General features: G+C 43.0%; 1 protein-coding gene across 12 annotated transcripts in view; it reads right to left on the reverse strand.

Annotated features, from left to right (window-relative positions):
• The window catches only part of FOXP1 (forkhead box P1), a 502532-nt gene that overhangs the window by 100337 nt on the left and 378404 nt on the right, over positions 1–23791 (reverse strand). The window contains exon 1 of one of the 12 annotated variants that reach the window (XM_022572559.2): positions 7793–7932. The exons of the other annotated variants lie outside the window; for them this stretch is intronic. The gene's annotated coding sequence lies outside the window, so the exon portion shown is untranslated. Of the gene's footprint in view, positions 1–7792; positions 7933–23791 lie in introns of those variants that run through there. 12 annotated transcript variants of the gene reach the window in all.

The raw sequence follows: 23791 nt of genomic DNA on the forward strand, positions 1-23791 counted from the left end.
GCTTCGAAATTACACTTTGATTCATAAAATCTAGCCAGTGGTTTAAATCAATAGTATTTAAAACAGTCATGTGAGTTTTTAACTACAGCACTCTAATATATATGAGCCCCTCTTTCAGAGTATTCAGTCGAAACTAAACTCCCCCCCACCCCGCCCAATACCATGCACCTACTTTACCCTCCTTTAGATAAAAAGATTAATTTCTGAGGTTTTGTGTGGTACGGGGCTCACGCCTTAACTAGGAGTTCAAGCTAATGCTCGATTTCTTCCTCAAATGACAATTTAAATATAATGCAAAAAAAAAAAAAAAAAAGACCTGTATCCCCGATACTGTAACTACCTTAACTGTTTGAGTATATAGAAATGAGTATGTTTTATGAGTTAACAATGAATCATAGAAGGCAATTTATGAAGAACGGGAATGATTCTGTCTAGCTGCCTTCAGGGATCAGAAATTCAAATTAAACTTCTGGCAGACATTTAAAGAATGCTAGCATACAAAACTGAATTTAAACACACACACACAGTTAACACTCTTTAGTTGAGTTTCAAGGGGAAGTCATGAATTAAAAAAAAAAAATTGGTTGATACACTACTGACTGATACCAACTGGGTGTGGCCCACCCCAGGTACACAGGAACCTGCGAACATGGCAGCCGGACAGCTGTGCTGGGGCCACTGGGACACGGCTGCTGGTGTGGGCCTGCTGCTACCTTCCTACCAGCCACTGGGGAGACGTCCTCTGCACCAATAAGTGCTGTTAAAAGCCCATCCAGTGCTGTGTAAATTCTGCCTGATACAGTTTTCTTTTACTTCCAAATGGCTTTATATCATCTGAACGCTAGAAGAGTATTAAAATAATATGGCTTATTTTTCTCCTCCATCCTCAACAGGGAGAGGTAGGTAAGGGGAAGGGGAAGAAAAAAATCTAAAAAGCAAACAAACAAATAAAAACACCCATAGAAACAATACTGATTTCTAATCTAGGACACAATTGGAGGAATTGGGTGGGAGGGGAGATGACACAATATAAATACTGAAAATAACATGTTACCCTTTCTTTTTCTTTCTCTTTAGTTTACACGCACGTTAACTCCAAGGAAATGCTGCCAGGTATAAACACACATAGATTTTTGGACCTCAGCATTTCTCATAATTGCTATGTGTACAAATAATGCAAATGAGAAGATAAAAACATTTTAAATACTGCTGTATTTCCATTTCTCTGGATTAAGAATTTAGAAACTACTTTTCATCTCTGGTTATTCACCTTGTGGATGTCCCAAGAAACTTAAGTCCCTTCTAGACCTCGGGCTGCGTTTGAATGATAACTGACCAGGTAAGGCAGTGTCACTTGGTTCATCAAATAAGAGCAAAATGAATTAAATTAGAATGCTCCAGAACATCAAAACAAAACCAAAGAAAGTGGCTACACACACAACACACCTATGTCAAATTTGATATGATCATGTAGAAGCGAGCCTGTATAAAAGAAACTAAACAGCAAGCCCCCCCCAATGAAAGACAACAGTTTTCATAATTAATAACCCAATGGATACAACTGATATATCGGCAAACAAAAAAGTTAGGAAGCTTCTATCTGTTCCCCATGGTGTTTAGAAAGAAGAAGAAGAAACACACACACACACACACACACACACACACACAAAAACCCAAAAAGCCACAGATACCATGTAAGGTAGCTGTATCACACAGGAAAGAAAATACATTTCTGACATAATATTTCAGTCTTCAAAAAATAAAAAAAAAAAAGCATGCTATTCATGTGGAAAGTATAATTCTGTTTCATTATAGAATTCTGTTTTTTGTATAACTCTTTTAGGCTTCGCTATTTTGCCACAATACTGTACAAAGCATTAAGGCAGGTAATGGTTATTATATTAATGCAAAATCATCTAAGTAGTCAGTCATTAGCATAACTCTTCTCTCAGTAACAATACAACCACCTATTAAAATTTTAGGGAAAAAAAAAGACCTCTTTAAAATGCAATTAGCGTTTCATTTTTTATCATTTTGTTTATTACATTCTATCAAGAAAGGCTATCCTTCCTTCAGGAAGAATTGTATGGCCAAGACTTGCCTGCCAATCAGGAGTTATTTCAGGTTATCAAGCCTAATAAGCAATCCTGGCAATGCTCTCTGAGCTCTTCTTTTGTCTCTAAATTGTAAAAAGTGGCATAAATTCATATTTGTTTACAGCACAGGCATCTGTGGGACCTCCACTGCTCTCCTCTCACATTTCCCCCCCACACAAGGTTACTCCACTAAGCGCCGGTGTAACTGTTTTAGCTCTAATATCAGCTTCATTTGCATAAGAATGTAAAGTTTACATAAATTAAAACGCGTCTCCCATTAGTGACTGTTCAATACAGGAAACAGTGGACGCTACATGTGAAAATAATCATCCAATAAGCCCTGATCTTTTCAACCTAGCAACTGTTATTATTATTATTATTATCTAGAAAAATGCCCCCTCTTCCTTCCTCAGTCTCTTTCTCTTGGAGGAGGGATGGCAAAAACTTAGGGCACGTGGATCAAACCTGCTATGACAGTTTATATGAACAACAACAACAAAAATCGTCTTTTAGGTTCTGTAAAGAAGAGGAGGGGAGAATTATTCCAAGAAGGTACCTCAGAATAGACTCTACCCACAGATCTTTAGCTCTTGAAGAGAAAAAGAAGAGGCCTTGGCTACGTAAGCTCCCTTACATCGAAGCATTATTCAGAAACAGTGAAAGGGAAGGCAACTGTATCCATCCTCTGTGACACACACAGATGATTAGAATAAGGAGAGACAACCTGGAGATGCAGCTGGAGATCAACGGGTACTGTTAAATGAAGAAAAGTTAAATGTTGATCTTTTGCCCATCGAACATTTTTCTAAGACTAAGAATTAAATGGACAGCTCTTCATGCTTTACCCAGCACAGAAAACATCACAGGGTGCTTAACTACGAAAAAATATACATCATATACATATAATTAATATATATCCATATATATTTTACTATTTACTGAGATACAGGGGGGATGTCAGTTGGATTTAAACATGCAGGTAGGCCAAAATTAGATCATTCCAACATTTTTAAGGCCTGACTGGGGGTGCAATCAGCCTTTCTTTCCCCTTTTTTTTCAGAATTATAACTTCTGTTTCTCAAATCATGTAGTTTCTCCTGCCTATTTCCAACACCTTTACCTTATCTATCACAGTTAAGCTAAGGGGTGCAAATTAGATTCTAATGGGAAAGCATCAGTTGTTTCTGTGACAGTCTCACCATTCACTGATTTATTTCTCATGGAGACAAAGCCCAACCCAAAGCTCCCTACGTGATAAAGGCCAAAACATGTTCAAAAATGCCTAGTAAGATCAAGGCAAATGGGAAAGCCATGAAGACCCACACTCATGAAGTGGTGTGACAATTAGAGTAATTGTACAAAAAGCCATCTTCAGGGCAAAGTAAAAGAAATTAAGCTGCCACAACAGTAACAGGTTAGATGAAAAAAAATCAAAATTTAATGTATTCTCCCGTGTCATCTTGTTTTGTCAAGACATCAAATAGAATTGGGAAGTACAAAATAACAAGCCCTTGAGAAATCACAGAAGCCGACCTTTTTGATGTTGTTGATTTACCTTGTTCTCAGTTATTTGAACAATGATGTTTCAGATTTAAGGGCCTGATAAAGCTTAAAAATTAAAACATGATACCAAGGTATCCCAAAAAAGTGCACCCTCACATTTAGCCAGCAACTTCATTGATTAGTTGCTTTCAACCGGATTTGAAAAGGAGGCACAGTGCATGTATTCAATATTTATTTCTCTCATTCTAAATTCATTTCTCTTCAAACAGCTGTCAGGTAGGAAGAAAGACTCAGAGATTATTCCAACAGTCCTCAAGTAGAGGCCCAGTTCAGGTCTCTCCAGATAGTTCAAGTTCCCAGCATCTGTAGAAGACTGCTTAGCTAAGAGGTAGCTGAGTTTTCTCTTTTTAAAAAAGAGTAAATAAAACTGAATTTAGAATGCCATTTTTGAGGAGGGGGAAAAAAAAAAAAGTACTGCACACTTTGAAATGACTGAAACCAATGTCCAGAAATATCATGCTATTGCCAAGAACAGAAATCTTTCATCAAAACCAAACCAAATTCATGTCTGTCCCCAAACCCAGCCATGCAGGTATACACGAAGCTATATTCTTTCTCTGCCCCCGGCGAGCTACAGCTTATCAGCAACATAACTCCTAGTCTTATATGAAATCTTACGTACAAAGATATATAAAATCAATATATCACATGATAGCTTTCTCAATTTTTATGTGTAGATGGCTGCTTCTACTAGAGCATACATATGAACCAAAAAATGCAGCAGTAAAAAAAAAACATCTGTTTAAAAGACACTTAAAAAGTAAATAACCTAGTATTTACAAGCACTAGTAGAATTTGTAAGATCTGGACTAGTTAATAACTATTAAATGACTTTAACTCCCTGTCATCAAATTCATATGCATTTTAACACATAACACACACACCAGACACTATGTATTTATTTACTCCAACCTTCTCTGGTCAACTGTTGCTGCCTTATCCCTCGCTAATAAATCACAAAGAACTACCTGCAGTGGACTCGCATTATTCTATTTGCCAAACTCCTAAGAGGATAGTTTTAAGTTTCCCCTTAGTGGTGTTCATCTACAACTAAGCCACAGAGTAAAATACATTTCTTCAATCTCCTTTTTTGGGCCAAATTTTATTCACATTTTAGTTCAAGCTAAGAAGCTCGTCACACTACCGTCTCCTGATTGTCTCAGTAAAACCCTGTAACACCAGCACACTTCTGCCACCTTACTCAGCTGAGATAAATCTGAAATTACATTGCTTTTAATTAATCTGGATTTTAATTTCACTGTACCTTGCAATTGTGTGGAGGTTGGCTGAAAAGTTTGCAGAACTGGTCAGCGTCATGAAAGAGTTTGTCTTTCAAGTGACAGCTCCTGTCAACTTGCAAATACAAGGCAGTGATGGTGAGGGTTTTGTTTTTACAGTACATTTGACTGTAAACAAACAAACAAAATTCAGGCCAACCACTCCTATCACAAGCTTTCCGATGATTTATGGTTTACCAACTGAGCAAGGTTACGCAACACTGCATGCCTTTAGATGCATTACTTCAGCTAGTTGAGATTTAATTAAGATCACAGCCTCTAAAATCCCTGTCAAATGAAAATTCAGAGAAGACAATACACTATATAGCCTCCTGCAGAATGTTTCCATTCCGTCCTCTGGAAAAATATGAGTTAATCCGCGTTTCTATGGCTGCAGACAAAAGTTCACTAATTTTGTTTTCTTTTGACACTTAGGTTGTTTTCTATTGTATGTCATGAGATCATTCCCTTCCAGGGAGGGAAGAAAAAAATCGAGAGTGAAACACGTTGCAGAAACTGCCCTTGACATTATTATCCGACATTAGCATAGCTTAGCTATGATGTCATCACATCTTCATATAATCAGCCCATGCTTAGGAGAGTTTCATTTAATGAAATATGTTTATTTAAAAACACAACACAAATGGGAAGCCTACCTTTCTTGAATTACTCAGATTAAAGAACTGACAAGTTACGATCCTCGTTTCCTTAACTGACCAACTTGTTAACAAATGAGCTGCACATATGGGTAGAAAAGAAAGTTCTGGAGGCAAATGAGAGAGCATAAAGCCCATTACTTTCATACTATAAGCAGTCCCTAGGGTAAAAAATATATATATATTGTTAATAGATTTCTTCTTACAGATTGCTCTCTCTTCTTTTAAAGAAAAAATTTATGATCATGTGGTCCTTTACCTAGTCCAACGTATTTTTATTTTCATCAGCTTAATATCTGGTTGCTTATCTCATGCCTTAGAAATGACAGGTGCTCACAGTCTTACTCTTGACAGGCCACTACACAAATAACTGTCTTGCCTGAAAGGGCTAATGCAGTGCTAATGAACAATAAATCAACTTTGATTATCAAGTGTCAGCCCAATCCGTTTTCAGTTCAGCTCTATCACATCCTAGAGTAAGCCAGCCAGTGTCTCTGGGTAGGCAGTCTGTATTTTGGTTTCATTTTTACACACTTTCCACTGAAATGTGTCAGGCAGCTACAAAGAATCACGTAAATAGAAGTAGACCTTTTTTCAGTGTAAGAGAAGGGCATCAATTAGGAGAATGTGCTTCAGTCTTCATTCGGTTTACTTAGTGACGAGTCTTAATATTCGAGAAAGCTTTGTATTCTTTTAAACAACAATAACAGCAACAGATCCTAAACTAGAATCTTAATGTGATCATGTTTGAGGTTTTTGACAATGACATGCTAGCTTGAACACTTTACCACATAAACCAGCTTTGACCGAGCATTCCTCTTGGAAAATCTATTACAAACAAATGGGAAAAAAAAAAAAAAGGCATTAAAAAGGCCGCCTCTAAAATAAAAACTTCACTCGATTTGAAGTTAAAAAAAAAATGGCTTCTTTAACACTGACTTCCTAATAAAATAAATGTAACTTATTTTTTTCTTAAGCAGATTAGTCACTGATAGTATGACTCACATTTCCTGTTATTAGGCTTAATTTTTCCCCCAAACGTGTCACTTTCAGAGTGTTGGAATCTATGGAAATTAGGTGATTTGCATTTTTAAATTGGCTTGATTAGAACATTTGGTCTGTGTGGACAAGAGTATAAAATTAGTAGATATTTTACTCTGAACCGGCAGGCCCTGAAGGAGTTAATCCCAAAGAGGAAAGAGTCTATATGTACTTTGCTCTAAAACTTTACCACCCACTTCCTAAAGGTCCCCTCCTTCCCATCACGACACTTGGGCGGGGGGAACCAAGAAAGTCTCGTTTCCACTGACCGTCTTTCAGGCAGTTCTGACAGTTGAGGTAGCTACGTTCAAAGCCGGTTCGGATGGGAGCACCCCCTGACAATTCCTCAGTCTGCTGCGCGTCCTAACCCAAAGCCCACTCACTACTTAATTAACCAGCAAAGTAATACAACACAGGCTGAGACGTCCAAACCTGCCTGAGCGTCCCTCCGCCAGCCTGCCCTTTTCTGTGTGCGGCTTTATTCGTCCCCCTCCCCCCCCTCCCCGTGACTGTGTGTGAACTCCTTGAATTTGAACAGCTAAGCTGAAAATAGCCTAGACAGATATAGAAACAAACTATCAGAAGCAAAGAAACATCCACACGGGTTACACTGAGATGGAAGGCTCCTTGTATATGTCACACGCTCTGAAAGTGACATAAATCACACCCCAGATACGTCCCCCGAATGGAGTGATGGCGAGGGCTTTACCAAAGTGGCTGCCTGAAGGCCAGAACGGCAGAAAACCAGTAGCAAACGAAAAAAAAAAAAAAAAAAAAAAAAAAAAAGAGCGAGCGAGAGCGCGAGAGCAAAACACAAGCAGGACTTCCTTCAACTCTCAACTACACCCCACCCATGAACATTTTAAAAAAGGGAGAGCAAGAGAGAAACGGGGGGGGGAATCTCTCTCTTCCAGGACCCACAGGCCTGGAGCTGCTTCTTCCCACCCCTCCACTCCCTCCCGCCGCCTCCACTTCCAGAGCGCAACTCCCACCCAAGTTGATAAACAGCGATGGTTATTATTATTATTTTTTTTTTCCAAAAGACTCAACTTAGAAACCCTCGGGCGCTCCTGCCTTCCCCAGCGAGGCCCCAGGAAGCTGGCACCGCGGAGCCCGGGGAAGGAGAGCAGAACGGCAAAGATCAATCACAGGGACCAACCTGACACTCTCCATGTAGCCGCCAGGCGCGCGGAGCCGGCTCAGGGCGCCCGCGCGGGCCGGGCGTGGGGTCCGGCGGCCTCGGCGTGCAGGCGGACTGCACGCGCGCAGGGGCGCTCCGGCTCGCGGGCTGACAAGACGCGCCGCGCCGCGCCCACCCGCCCCGCCCTGCTCCACCAATCACAACCCGCCTCTAAACACCCCGCGCCGCGCCGCGCCCCACACAATGGGCTCCGCGGCCCGCGCCCCGCGCCCGCGCCCCCCGGCCCCCCTCCGCGCGGCAGGTGAAATCACGCTCGGCTGAAACCCGGCTTTTGTTTCGGGAGCAACTCCGCTTAATTGCTGTTAACCCTTTGACCCGCCTCCGGCTGACGTCTGGGAAGCCGGGCGCGGCGCGCATCTCTCCCTCCGGCCGGGGCTGCCGGGTCGGGGCTTTTTGGTGGGGTGGCTGTGTTTGTTTCCTCTTGGAAACTGACAAAGAGTTGTCCCGGCCTTTCAGAGCAACCCGAGCGGCAACGCAGGGGAACCGGCGCGTCCGGCGCACACCCCGACTGCTCGGAGCAACTGTTTAGAATCGGAAGGGGATGCGGGGCTCAAAGGCAGCGCAGGAGAACTTCCTCGAAAACGGCCTTTGCGGGAGAACTTTCGCTTCACGTCCCTGGTTTAACCCAGCCTTGGCCTCTTTTATTTCCCCCCTTTTCTTTCCAAGAGCCGGGTTCGCCAGAGTGTGCTTGTGCGCACAGAGGAAAACGAACCCGACACGGGGGTTGAAATAAATAACAACCAACGTACCTCGTTGCTGAACCAAGCTCCTTGCCCTCTAGAACGACAGCTGCTGAAGCAAGCATCTGCCACTCTTTCGCTAAGAAATAATTCTCTAAATTCCGTTCTTATTTATACAACAACAACAACACAGGCTACTCTCCATGAGCACTTGAAGATGACCTCTATTAGGCACTGCTCTTTAATTTTGTTTAAAGCTGAGTACAGTGTGAGGAAAAAAAAAAAGTCACCAATATTGTAAACTTGGTGGGCTCAACTGGCCCGATTTCGGTGCCAGGTTAATTTAGTCATTTTCGGCAGCTCTAGAATCACTTCTCTAATTTACCCTTGTTCAATTTAGGGAAAAACTTTTTGGCCTATACTTACAAAACAAACAAACGAAACTCTAACTTTTAAATTATTTTTCTTAAAAATATTCGAGGAAAAGTAGTCGTGACATTAATGATTACGTATTTTCCCTCAATTAAAAAAAAAAGGCCACAAATCCTACTCCACTAATTTCAGTTTTACTTGAAAGTATTTTTCCATTTGAGGTGTTAACGCAGGTTACTACAAACCAGAAAGCATATTGATACTATTTCCGATCAAGCAAATGCCTGAATTTCAATCAGGTCAGCTCGGGAGCAGACAATTCCGCCATTAATCCGCCAGCAAAAGAGACAAAAGCGCCATTTGACTGTCAACTTATGATCAGATGTTAAATGGGTGCAGCACTGATCGAGCTCCACCCTAAAGTGTTTTTGTGTCAGAAAACAAATTTATTAATGGAAGTTTTTCAGGTCACAAAAATGTGACCCCACCCTCTCATGAATATTCAACAGAGAACCAAGGGCATTCTTTTTTGGGGAGAGGGGCCTTAAATCTGCCAGTGTACCAGGAATCAGTAGAGTTCTGACTCTTAAAGAGACAAGGCCCTCCTTCCGTAGGGGCTGGCAGGGCCCCAAAGACAGGAAATAAAAATATAGGAAGTTCTCTCCAACCAAGGCACAGTGAGAGAGGAGAAATGTTCATTTCAAAATCCACATGCGATTTTTTTCAAAGGTATTAAAATTCATTAGAGATTTAACGTCTGTGAACAACATCAGGGTGCCCTTTAAAGAAGCAATTCTTTTTTTTTTAAAGACAATTTCTTTCAGAGGCATCCATAACACTCAAGCATGCTTTTACAAGTTGGCCTACCTCCTTTGCAGGTCTCCGTTTGTAAGCTAATTGTCTCTGGGAGCATCCAAACAAGCAAACAACAAACATTACAGAAGCTTGTGACCCAGCTGTGGAGTCCAGCCTCACACAAAATAATTAGAGAGTGATGCAATGCGGTGCTTACACAAATACTAAATTGCATAGTGGTGGCATTAAGCACCATGAGACCACAGAGCAGGGGGAGATGAGTGGATCAGGAGAGGTCTGGGAAGGCCCCTTGGGGAGGTGGTGTTTCGAGGACTGATGGTTTGGATAAGGGGGGAGGTGACAAAGTAGCTTAGCAAAAGCAGAGGCCACCTGGAGCCCTTCCCACCCTCTCTCCAAACATGACATGGTGACTCAGAGGCTACTTCTAGGCAAGGAAATGTACCATCAGAGATAAACCTGGATAAGTTTTATATGCCCAGGCCATTTTGGTTAACGCTCCCAACGCATTTTGGTTATTTGGCCCAGGCTCAGTCCCTGGCCAGGGAACCAGATCCTACACGCCGCAACTAAGAGTTCGCATGCCGCGACGAAGATCCCGCGTGCCTCGACTAAGACCTGGCGCAGACAAATAAATATTTTGAAAACAAAAAACTTAAAAAAAAAAAAAAAAAAAGATCCCTTTCCATGTGGTCCCTGTCTACCTGCCCTGTGTCTGGGATTCAGTGAGAACTGGAACTTTCAATGGCTGGAATACGATATAAATGTTAAAAGGTGCAGTGATTTAGAAGACTTAGTTAATGCCATTTGTTCTATGAGTGCCAGGTCATTTTGGAAAGGCTGGGTCAGAAAGGCCAAAAAATAAATAAAATAAAAATAAAAGCAGCAGCATTTGGACATTTGGATTGCGGGAGCTTTAGAAAAATCTGGATTGAGGGGCAGGCTTATGTAGAATGGGTTACTCAGCCACAGGGGGTTCATTTAGTTGTCACAATGTGAACAGAAATTGCAATCCCCATTTTACAGAGGAGGGAGCTGAAGTTCAGAAAGGCAAAGTGATTTTTTTTTTTTCTTTTCCCTGTCTAAGAATCAAACACACCCAGCTCCACGGGCCACAAGGGGAAGCAAGACACTGAATAGTTCCAGAAAAAGAGAGGCCATGATAATATAAAATGAATACGGGGGGGGGGGAAGGGCTAATGTTTAAGGAAGAGTGAAGGAAATGCTAAATACCCTACTGAAAAATATTTTTGATGCCCACATCCTAACACCCACAACAGATACAGCCCTTGTTCAAACACCACATATTAAGAAACCTGTCAGTTGCTAAATGAGTCCATTGTGCAGCTGGCTGTGTACTTAAGAACAGATTACTATGATCCCACACCAAACTCTAACCACCAAATAACACACCTGGGACTCAAATCATGTATTTTATTTGGTTCTGCTGAGCCCTAGCCTTGAACGCAGAAGAAAGTGAAAGGTTTTACTGCCCATTCAGAGCTGAGAATGTAGATAAGATGTATTCAACGCAGAGTCAGAAGGAGCATCTTGTCGGGACGTTATTCCCACACTTTGATGGATGGCACGGCCAAGGAGGAGACACCAGCCACGGTGCTGGGCCCACGTGGTCCTCGGCTCCAGCCGGAGCTGCTTGGCAATCACCAGAAAAAGGACATGTAAATGGGCACTGGCTCACATATTTCTAAGCAACACTGAGAGCGAGACACCTCCCCAGATAAAGTCAGTTATCTCTACCAAGGGATGAACAGTTTGATGGGTTGAAGAAAATCAACTTGCTCATGAGGGCCAAAATCTTTTTCTTGTTTTCTTTTTCTTTTTTTTTTTTTTTTTTTGGCCGTGCTGTGCGGCCTGCAGGATCTTAGTTCCCCGACCAGGGATTGGACGCGTGCCCCCTGCGGTGGAAGCGTGGAGTCCTGACCACTGGACCGCCAGGGAATCTCAAGGGGCCAAAATCTTAATTCAATTCCCCATCTTCTTCTAAACAGCCCTTCCTTGAACAATTATTTCCTTTCTTTTTAACCATTCGTTTCGTGGAGTACCCAGAACATATTCTGAAACGACAACTTAAAGAGATTCAACCAACTGACCCTGTTGCTAGAGGAGAACACACTGAAAGAGCAGGACTACAGAATTTAGGCCCCTCACCCCAGAAGTGGGCTTGATGACCTGCCCAGGGAAGCAAGTCTCTCCAGAAGGAGCCCTGCTTTAGTTATTTCTCATGTCTCCAAAGACCGCCAACCAGCAGCCAATTAGAGAGACTAAACTGCAACAGACATGCCCGATTCCGGACATTTGGGCACTTGTCTCCAAGGACCTGCCGTTCCTTCTTGATTTAAGTGGGGCTTTTACTTAAAAATATAAATTAATACATCATCCATCTACAGGGAGCTAAGGCAGTTAGCTCCAGATTGCTATTGTTTATGTCGCTGTTATGTCTGTAGACAATGAAGGCAATTATGTTGCTTTTCTTTTGCTGCCGCTCAGCCAAGGGAAAAGACTGCAAGTTCTCACTCTTGCGAAGGAGTTTACATTTCTTCCCGTGACACCCTCCAAACTGTCATCGGTATCTTCATTTGATGCAACCTCTTATAATGCGATTTTGCTCCTGGTTAATTTTCTAGATACACACTGTGACATGTCAACATTCAGGTGACTTATGAATACGATGGGTACATAAACTATGGAAAACATTTACCACCCTCTCCAAAAAAAAAAAAGTCCCTCACTCGAAATGTAAAGATATTCATAGAATGTCACCGGTAAACAAAATCATGTCTGGGAAAGAAAAATGGCCAACATCCATTCCAAACTCTGCATCTGATTGACAGTAACAAATTATTCTCTCTGATTTATGCTCAAACTATAATCTCATTTTAATATAATGTACAATGTATTACTGGACCGCTTCTACCATAAGGTTAGAACAGATTACACCGAGGTGCACAAAAGCCTCAAAAAGGGACATGTTTTAGGGCAGGAGGTCATTTCCCAAAGAGCTCTTTCCTTCAGGTATCAGGAAGAAAGTATCACTATCACCATTAAGCACGAGGCCTTATTCCCCCCTCCCCCACCCCCAAAGAGTGACAGTGCTGACGACACACCCATGTGCAAACTCTCGATTTTAGGCACAAGCAGAACAGGGTCACTGAAGGGGAAAAGAAAAAATGGCTTTTGGGTGATGAGATGACATTTGAACTTTTTTTTTAATGTTTAATTATGTAGAAATCGCTGAGTATCATTTTAAGGCACTGGCCACCTTTAGGCAGGAAAGTCAGTATTTAGGGTGACCCGAGGTGCGCAGCAGGCCTGCGAAGAGGCAGAGGGAGCGTGTTCCATCCTGCCCTCCGAACAATGCTCACCAGTCTCCCTCCCGGCCCACGCCACCCTCCTGTGACCCTAGGCAGACACACCCTCATGTCAAAACCTTCTTTACGCCTGCCCTCTGCTGGTAAGCCTGCCAGGACTAGGACATTTCGACTACCTCAACTTATTCCAAAGATAACTTTCAAAAGCTGGAGAGAGAAAGGCCACGTAATGAACTATTAACTGGAATATATAAATTAAGACACTTAAAAAAAACAGGGGGTGGTGGTGGGAGGAGATGCAGAGGGTGAAATATGGCACTTTTAATGTAAAAATGCCCATCCGTCTACTCTACTGCCGGCTGGCTCAGAGCACAGGAGTGCCAAACTCTGTATTTTAGCTCACCTAAGAGAACAACCTGTATTACTGCCGGGCATCTTGCCTTCTCCTTTGCTCCCTCTCCGGGGAGAGGTATGTCGGTGCATTTTCAATAAAACACCTTCTTAGCAGTAAAGGGCCACTGTTCCCATTTCAGTGGTCCCTAAGGTTTCATGATACAGTATATTTAGCTGGCTCGCGGCTCAAGTTTTCCTCAGGCATTCATAAGATCCATATAGAAGGAAGAGGGATTAAAAAAAAAAAAAAAAGAGGAAAAGAAGAGCTTTCGTCTATCCTTTGTTTAAGTAAGACAACAGTGAACTCCGAGATTGATGAGCTGGCATGAGTCCCCCCCAAACAACGGGATGCGCTGCCAGGCTCGCTCCCCACGACAGGTGCCCTGGTGTGCGAGCCAGGCGTGTAGGGAGGAGGGCTCTGGGCATCAGCTGGTGAATTTCCGCGGCAGCAAGCAAGGGTTGAACGAGGCAGCTCCTGTCAGCGTCAATGGGAAGCACGAGGCCTTACAAATCCCTGCATCCCATTTCAAAAATATATCTCCAAGACGGGAAAATGAAGCTTAGCAGTTGCAACCTCAGAAGCATTCAGGAAGTAGCACTCTTGACAGCGCTTTAGATGCCGAGTAAACGCTCTTATAACGAACACGCAATGCAGCTGACAATAAATCTTACACCAGGGAAGCCCGTGCAGGGCTGCGGAATCCCCTCGAAAGATAATTGCCTTCCACACTGTGTAGCATAGAAATTGCGACATCGAAAACCCTTTGTGGGGCCCTATAGCTCTCTATGGCTTTTCTTTCCTTAATAGTCAGCGATTACACACACACACTTCTGCCTTGAAAAGAGACCACAGAAAAATCCAAAGATTTGGTCGTCTTTCCTAGAGAAAAGGGATGAGGGCAGTTCTTGGCAGGGGACAGGGGATGGAAGTGGGAGGCTGGGAAGAGAGGAACTGTGTACGGACTCAGGGACAGAATCTGAAGCAGGACCTTAAGGTCCACAACCCTCAGCGTCCACTTCCCACTCTTTGAAAGCCCAGGTAGTTTCGCAAACAATTCCAAATTGGGAGTCTCCCAACAGGTCCATCAACAGGTAGGCAGATCTTTTCTAGTCCAAAGTTGCCTCAAGTGCTCTGTTTAACCCTGAGATGGTGTAGGAGTATTAGACAGGACACGGGGGTCTGTCAATGACATTGTCACGAGCTAACAGTGTGACTGTGCTCACATCCCCTCACCTCTCTGAGGCTCCACGCTTCACCTAAACAAAGAGAAAGATGGATAAGATACTCTCCATATTTTCTTTAATAATAATAATAACAAAAACTATCACTACTAACTACTTATTATGTGTCAGGTACACAGTTTACCCTAGCAGAGGAACTAATCTCTAGGTACTTTTTAGCTTACAATTTATATCATATATAAAACTACCAAGAATATAGTTAAAAAATATAAACAGGATTTGAGAACTCTTGAATCTTAGGCACTATTGTGTCAACAGAATATCAGGGAACAAAAGGAGGGAAAACTTTTTTGGAAAACAACTCTAAAGCTCTTATTCTGATCCTCTCTAGGTCATAAACCCTGTGAAACATCAGTAACTTGTGCTCCATTGAATAAGTCACTAACATGCTTTAGGACTTGGTGAATTGAGTGGGGGTCTCAGAGGAGGAGGCTAAAATCACCTGATTTCCAAACCTATTTATGTCCTTTTTCCTTGTGATTTTTTCCCCTCTTCTTTAACCATCAAAGCTCTCTCTTTCCATCACGCCTGCTCCCACGAAAACAATGTTCTCAATTTCTGGTCCAACCTCACAAGCCATTCACCTGCTTCTGTCTGTTTCGTATCGGAAAGGAGAGAGGAAAGCTTTATGCGCCAGGTAACTACTGGTGGGGGCTGGCATTTCCATCTCAGGTTGAAGCCACAGGTAAGGTTTGGGCTGGACGAAAAGGGAAATTTGCAAGGAAGCATAGCATCACAGAGATGTTAGATTCCTTTGGAGATCTGATAACTCTCGTCTTAAGAAAATGCATACAGAAAAGCAGACAGTCCAGCCTGCAGGCCAATTATTTATTTTTTATTGTTTTAAATGGCATTTCATCCCTCTTGAGGAAAAGCAATAGATGAAGCAGGAAGCTTTCAGGTCATACAGAACTTTGTTCTTTTCAGACAAATAAGGTATTGTGTGTTTGAACAATAGGAGGAATGTCTAATTGATCTTAATTAAATTCAGCGAGGTCCAATTTTTGAGATGGGTCAGGACACATCTATGTAATGTCACAACCCAATAGGCCAGGCCTTTGAAATCAGGGAGCTCTTTGGTGAACTGTCCTCTGACACCCTTTCTTATCCATTCACCATCCCACTGCCCTACCAACTTCTTCTCCCCTCCAACTTTTCTTCTCTCTACCTCATGCTACTCCTGACGTCTTCCTGGCTCGGCACATACAGTGTAAAACCTCAACAGCCATAGTCCTTCCCTCTGGCCAGCCTTCTGACGTGGCAAAGCCCCGCCACATACTCCCTCATCCTTCTCATGATAACCTACCAAACAGGAATCCTATTATATATATACCGTGGCACGTGGAGAAGGTTACCTGGAGTTTGCAGTGCGAGAGATGCAGGTTTGAATCCAATCTTTGCTACTCACCGGCAAACTAGGTAGTCACAAAAGTTCATTTTGTTTGTATTTCCTCATCTGTAAAATGGGAGCAATTATCTGCCTCGCAGTGGACAGAGGTTTCTTTTATTACTTTTGAGGTGTGTGTGTGTGGGTGTCAATCTATAAACTCAGTTTCCCTGTTTCGAGAGCACTGGTGTGCATCTTTGATCTGATGCCTGGCTAGCACCTGGTCACAAGTGTCTAGCGCCCAGCAACCTCTCCGGTGTCAGCAAGGAGCCTCGTCTGAGGTCACCTGGCTGGTGGATGAAAGAGGAGCGGTGTGATTCTCCCCGCCAGAGCTCAGTCCTGCCTCAGGGAGCCTCTCGCTTCCTGGTTACAGAGCTCAGGTGACTTTGAGATAAGAGCTAAGAAAACAAAGCCCAGAGCCAGTCACGATCAAGGAGGCGGTGTTGGGAGTACTGAAAACAGCCTGCCGGCTACAAATCAGGAGGTGTGCACCAGGACCTCGGAACAGGGTTTGCCAAAGAAAGGGAAAAAGAGGGAAGGGCTGGTGCCTGGTAACAGGATGGCTGAGAAATGCGGCACATATTTACGGGGAGCTCATGATGGGTTTGGCACTTTCCATAGTATCTCTTAATCCTCAAAACAAGCCTCTGAAGGAGGCATTATTGTGCCCACTTAACAGATGAAGAAACAGGCTCTCAGAGTTGAAATGACTTATCCAGTATCTCACAGCTAGTAAGGAGAGGAGTGGGACTTGAATGACTCTGAAACAAGGCTTTTGTACCATACGCCAAGCTGGAGACCAGGCTGGGGGCTAGAACTAGGCCTGGAAGAACAAAGAGGCGGGTCCAGTTTTACTCACTTGGCAAACAGATGTGACAAAGAGGCACTGACTGGTCAGCATGAATAGAACGTGAAATAATACAAAGGTAAAATTCTGATAGCCTCTTTGCTTCTTACAGGAATCCACAGTGACAACCCTGGCCCACCACGTGAACGTGAAATTCGCCCTGAATCTGTCTGTAGCCACAACCGGGCTGGGAGGAGAGGCAGTGGAACAAGGGCTCGTGCAGTGTCTTGAGTTACTTCTCCTTGATTAAGGAACCCCTCACACTCCCATTTCCATTACTGAGAAGAGACAGACACACAGACAAACAGGTAGACAGACTTTTCATCTTCTTCCAGTACATCGCTGGGCACCAGGCAGTGTCCTAGCAGCCCTAGCCTGGATGGGGCTGGAGCTCTCCTGGCAATAGCATCTTAGATGTAAAGATGGAACATCACGGTGATGGGACTTATTATGTCCCTGATCATAAAAGGCACCCAGACACTTTCCTATGACAGCTCTGGAGAGAGACTGCTATGGGTTCTAATGCTGGCTGCACCACTTCCTGACTGTACTTTTGGTAAATGATTCATCTCTAAGTGCCGCAGTTTCTACATCTATGAAGGGAACTAATCCCAGGACTCTTCCCAGAGGGTTGTTACAAGGATGAAATGTGATAAAATGGGTCAATGCCTGGGAAACACTTAAATGTTTCCTAATACCATTCTTATTGTTACTACACACTGCTTTTCCTTCAATCTTTTCCTTTTGCTATAATGAAATACTGTACCAGAAGGCAAACTGTTTGTTTCGTTTTGTTTTGTTGTTTTACTCTCGTCGACCTCTTATTTTTCTGTGACGTGGTATCAACCCTAACTCCAAAATTCTGTGTTGTGTTAGTATCAACCCTAACTCCAAACTTGAACTAAGTAGTAGTAGCCCTTTCCTCCAATGAATCTTAACAATGCAAGAAGGCACTTGGTTGTTTTGTTTTCTAAATCCAGGGTCATGAGGCAGCCCCACTTCTAGCTCCAGGTCACCGGGGTTCGCCAGATCCACCAGCCACGTCATCACTTGGGTGTGTGAAGGAGTTTGCTGATTTCTTAAATGAATTCTCAAGGACCCACTGGGATAATCTATGGAGGGGTCTGCCCTGAGCGCTGAGAACATACAGGCTGGCCAACATGAGACCTAATTTACGGAACCCTCAGTCTGTGTTTGGATGATACTTTGCTACCACTGTCTCTGGGAAGGAAAGCCTTTGGTGGAACCTCAGCCACCATGGCCCCGGAGAGGGCTCGGCTTACACCCAAACGATCAGGGCTCTCAGATCCTAATGAGCTGCTTTTAAGCTCCCTTTCGAAGTTTCCAACACCCTCATCACCCAAGGCAAGGAGCAGAACCCTCTCAGTGTTCTCAGAGTGCATGGCATGGCATCAGCCATCATTTGATCGTCTGCTGAATTAAAAAGAGAGAGACGCCCACGCAAAGGGCAGAGAAGAGGGGCTCTCTCCTTGGCCGTAGGGGATAAAGGGGCTTTGAGAATAAGACAAGGATTATGCTGCATATTTAAGGGTAATGGGTCTGTCCCAGGTAGTTGGGCAGGCAGGGCTGGGGAAGGATATTTCAGCTACTGGGAAGAGTGTGTGCACATGTTCACACGGGAGACGGCATGAGCCATTAACACCGGGGAACTGCAAGGTATTCAACAAGGCTGGGGCAATTATAATTCCTGCTACAACTTCCTTTCTTTGAGATCAAAGGGTTTTTCTTCTTTTTCTCAATTGGGTTTTTCTTCTTTTTCTCAATTTCACCCAAATTTCACATCTCAAAAATGCATTCATCTCTTCCTCTCCTCATTCTTCCCATTCAGGGCATGGTCTCTGCTCTTCATCTAGATCATGTCCAGTAAGTAACATGTTCTCTGCCAACCTTGATCTGAGCTGGCTCAAACACACACCTCACACACACACTTTCCCCTAAGTCTGCAGAGGGTGGTGTTCTGTATTTCTATCCTGGCATGCTCTCAAAGCTGTTTCTTCCGATCTTTCCGATCCAGAGATTTTGACTCTGCGAGTTTTTGGAGGGTGAGTCTGACACAGAAACAAAAGTATGGATGCTAAGGAGCACAGACTCAAGGATGAGATATTTTGGTCACCAAAGGGTTTAAATAATGCTGCATCAGATGTGGACATCTTATTATACAGTTAGATAGAACGAAAGCATGAAGAGAATCCACATCTAATACGGGGCAAAACTTACAAAGTGTTAAGGTCTTGTACACTAAGCCCTCAGGAGAGGAAAGAGAGCTCTAAGAAAACCAGCACAGTCAAGACCGCCATTGGCCTTGGACACGTCACTCCCTCTGGGCAGCAAGGCTCCTATCCCTCAACCTTGAGGTCTGGTCTTGGTGCGAGTTCTCCGAAGGCAGCCTCACTGTGCTGGGGTGAAGGTGGCTCTCGCTCATTTTTATTCAGGTGTTCCTTTTGAACTAAGTGGGTGCAGGAAGGACAACTCAAGTCCTATCTAGACCTGTGAAATCGCACGTTATAGAAAAGGAGAAAGGAGCCGCGTCTGAACAAAAAGTACTCCTCCATTAGGCAAATCATCCTCCTCGACAGAAAAACAAACACGCGTACACATGTAAGACAGCGGAAGAGGCCACTCTACAACTCAGGCATCTTCTCGCCCATGGTGCTAACTCTGGGGGTGGTATCACTTCCCTGAGCTGCTGCCGCATTTACTGTCTATGCTGGACATTTCCACATTCTATCAAGTAGTAATCAACTCACCAAATGCCAAAAAGAGTGCCTGGTACATAACAGCCCCTTCACAAATATTTGCTGAATTTATAAACAAATGAATAAACAAACGAATTAATGTTTTCTCTTTCTCTCTCCTTTGTTCGTTTTTTCCTTCCTTCTCTCATTTTATTTGTTTCATGCGCATATTTTTTCTAAACTATAAGCTCCAAGAGACAAATTCCACACTCTTTCTTCTTTCTCAACTTGTAGCATAGGGCTAAGAAGAAGTAACTAAGTGCATGTTAAAATAACAGCGTCTCTATATGCACCACGCATATTCAACGGCAAGACAGGCACCTCTATGTCACCGAGTCAGGGGCTAAAATCTTGTCGATGACAATTTCGTGATGGAGTGACCTCACATGCCAAAAAAAAAAAAAAAGGACTTATACAGAGCAATCAATGATCAATCAGATTCTTTGAAAGTTTAAAAAAGACAAATTGAATATTAACTATGATTCAAGGATTACATGAACCGCTTCGCATTTTATAGCTGTGAATAAGCTCAAGTCACTAAGTCCAATACAAGTCCAATACATGCAGTAGTCCTGTACCTACTGCAAGTTGACAGCGATCCAGATTTTTAAAAAAAATCATCCGTCTTCCATTTGTCTTGCTAATTTCGTCAAATGAAAAGAATCCTGAATGGAGATAAGGCTGGAAGGGCGGGAAAAGCAATTTCCTGAGCTGCTGCCAACACCAGACACCCTGAAAAAGGATGTTCATTGCTCCAGGCATCTCTACTTCATTTGTCTCCGCTACTGGAGGCTCTTGCCTGACGCAGGAAAAAACCTAGAGAAAGGCCACAGCCCACACTTCATCAGGGCCACAGAACAGCCACAAACAGTGGCTGAACACCCAGTGCTGTCAAGACCTTACTTCTCTTTGGTCACCTGGATTCTGGGAATTGCCCACTGAGGGACCAAGTTAATCCCAAGGGATGATTCAATTTAACCCTGCACCAGAGTGATTCTGCCCCTTCCTACCAGGGCCTCACACTGTCTTGGTTTTGTCCTTCCCCTTAAAGTACCAAATAAGACCTGGTTTTGTTTCAGAGAGCAGGACAGCTTCTGACATGTCACGTACAAGGCCTTCCGCTCTGGTCTGCCCCTACCCCCTTCAAATGCAGCATCCAGAAATAAGCACAGCAGGCCAAGCGTCATCTGTCCCCCAAGGAGGACAGAGCCTCAATTCTTCATTACGCTATTAATGCAGGCTAGGGTCCTCGGTGCCCCCCGCCTCTCAGTAGGGCACAATTGGCTCCTACAGGTTTTACAATCATCCCCTATCACCTGAACCATTGGTTAAGTTAGAGCTCTTTACTCTGCACTTGGGCAAGGGTATGGGCTGTGCATTTATTCCCATGAAAGATCTTTTTCATTTTGATCCAGAATTTCAGCCTGCTGAGACTTTTAAAAAAAGCGTGATTCTTCAGCTCCGAACATTAACTCTTCCTTAACCTTCTTCCACATGCAATTTGTGTCATCGCTAAATGGCTAGAATCGCGCCATTTCAGATGTATTGTGATCAGTTTTCTAAACGTGTGTACTCCAGCGTTTCATAACATCTAAACTGGAGTTGCTACCGTTACTATTTGACAATTACCAAGAACAGTTTCACACCAGGGGTCATTCGCATTTATCTGTGGTATCAGCCTACTCCAGACTGAAAGCACCAGGCGATGTCGGGCGCAGTGTCAGTGTTGACCCCTCCCGTCACCTTCACGTGACACCTAACACGCTGCCTGCATCTTAGTACGTGCTTCAGAGACAAATGTTTCTCAATGCAGAAATCAACAAACTTATTTAATCTGTGCCACAATCCAGATGCTATGATTAATCTACATTTAACAGATGGGGAAACTGAGGTCAAGAAAGTTAAATAACTCACTCAGTAAGCACCCTGCTACCTGGAACCAGCATTTAAAAATAATGCCTGGAAAGATTAAACAACTCGTGAAAGACACCCTAATTGCTCATTTCAGAGCAGGTCCCCCAAACTGGGTGCTGTGCCTCTTTTTCTCACGTCTCACTGGTGTGTGTGAGGCCATAGCTCTCAATCACCTCTCCCACCAGCTCTCTTTTCCTCTTTTCTGCAGAAACAGACGTGGCTGAAGAAATTTCCAAATTAAGACTTGGCAATGCTTTCTATATTCTTGTTTCCTAAACCTATAAATCAAAAGTGTCTAAACAGGTCATAAATGTTCCTTGGCGATATAATGGGAAAAGTTCTGATTTATGGTGCCGGTGGAATAATTTTAAATAATTACATAAGAGTTTTGAAAAATGCAATTAACACCTTTAGAAGTTTTCTGAAATGAAAATGAATCTCTGGAGATGACTGTTCCCATACATAAAGATAGCCAGTTAAAAAATAAAAATAAAGCTACAAGATGCAACCGTGTCTGAACGATCCTATGGAGACAGGGTATAGGAGCTTTTATTTTCAATGGGAATTCACCAGCATGACCGCATCAATACATGTTTTAACCCTGCCACCTTATCACACGACAACAACACAATTAGCCTATGTCATTACCAAACATCAAAATTAAATCACCAAATAAGCATCTTGTCTCTATTCAGCCCCAGCTGATGCCTCTCTCCCTCTGTACTGGTTTGACACATCCTACCACACTGTCCTTTGGAACACTTCACATCCTCCTACCTGCTCCTGCAAATCTGGCCAATGTTCTTTCCTTCCTCTTTCTCTTCATTTGTGATTCATCTCCTCCTTCAAAATCCAACCTTCTACAGATGAAGTCACTCCAAACATCTTTCCTTAACCCTAACTTCCCTGGGTACCAAAGAATGTCTCATACCTGAATCTCCTTCTTCAGGCTTACCAAGCAGTAGGAGTTATGGTTTTACTTGATGAACTAACGTCTCAAGCTCATTTCGGCTAACAATCCTTCCCCTCTCTCCCTCACCCAATAGTCTTCGCTTTGGCCCATCTTACAAACACCGTCTCTGAAACCGTGACCTCCACGTTCAACTCTGGAAGTAGCAAAACAAGGCCATTTCAGACTAAACTGACTTTTGAATCAAGTATGCACTGCTAAATGCTACCTGTTCTTTATTTTCTAGATTTATCTTGGATTAGAAAACTAAACAATACTGAAGCAGACCTTGACTTTCCTCAGGGTTCTTTCAGATCCAAGGGTCCAAGGTATCTCCCTAGTTGTTTCCATCACCCGGACGTAGTACACTCAGCAACTACACAAAGAGAAACTCTCGGCCACCATCCTGGCCATGAGAACGAAGACAAAGACTCAGAATCATAGAAACTTTGATCTGGAATAGATGGAGAGATCATTTTAAACCCACCCCCTCATTTTCCAGATGAGAAAACTCATGCCCAGGTAGGAAAAATGACTAGCCAAAGGTCATACATCTGAGTAGTTACCGGCAGAACCGACACCAGAACCCAAAACTTCTGACTGCTAATTAAGCATTCTTTCCATTGCCTCATACCACCTGGCAGGGGAGATATATGAGGAACCACAAAAACTAAAATAATCAACCTCCAACACAACACTCTTTTTTGGTTGGGGGACAACAGTCTTTCTGTATTTGGTGGAATGACCAGTACTTTTTATTTTAACTACAAATTATGAATGAAAAATAAACTTAATTACCAAAGGCACAGAAGGTCAAGTCAACTTCTACTTTTGTCTAAAATTCCCATAACTCTACTTGACCATTAATCTAGAGGAGACACTAGTCCCGTGTGGCTATCTGTTTAAATCAAGTAAAATAAAATAAAATAAAAAATTCAGTTTCTCAGTCATACCAGCCACACGTCAGGTACCTAATAGCCAATAAGGTTAGAAGCTACCATAATGGACAGCAAAGATGTAGAATATTTCCATCACTGTAGAAAATTCTATCAGACAACGCCGAGAGTGTAGAACATATTATGAGACGAGCATAATATGAAAACCACGATAAATATGAAGTCTAAGCTTGAAATGCGGACTTTTTTTTTTCAGCACAAAGGGACTTGCAGAACTATTCTAGGTCTTTGGTTTCTGATGAGGAAACCGAGTCCTAGGAAATTAATTTACATGGCTCTCCCAAGCTTTGTGAGCAGTGTGTCACAGGGTTGGGACTGA

The sequence above is a fragment of the Delphinapterus leucas genome, chromosome 10 (genome assembly GCF_059928025.1).
Source record: "Delphinapterus leucas isolate spDelLeu-1000000601 "Yukka" chromosome 10, BTC_Dleu_Yukka2, whole genome shotgun sequence".
In the NCBI taxonomy this organism is placed as follows: Eukaryota; Metazoa; Chordata; class Mammalia; order Artiodactyla; family Monodontidae; genus Delphinapterus; species Delphinapterus leucas.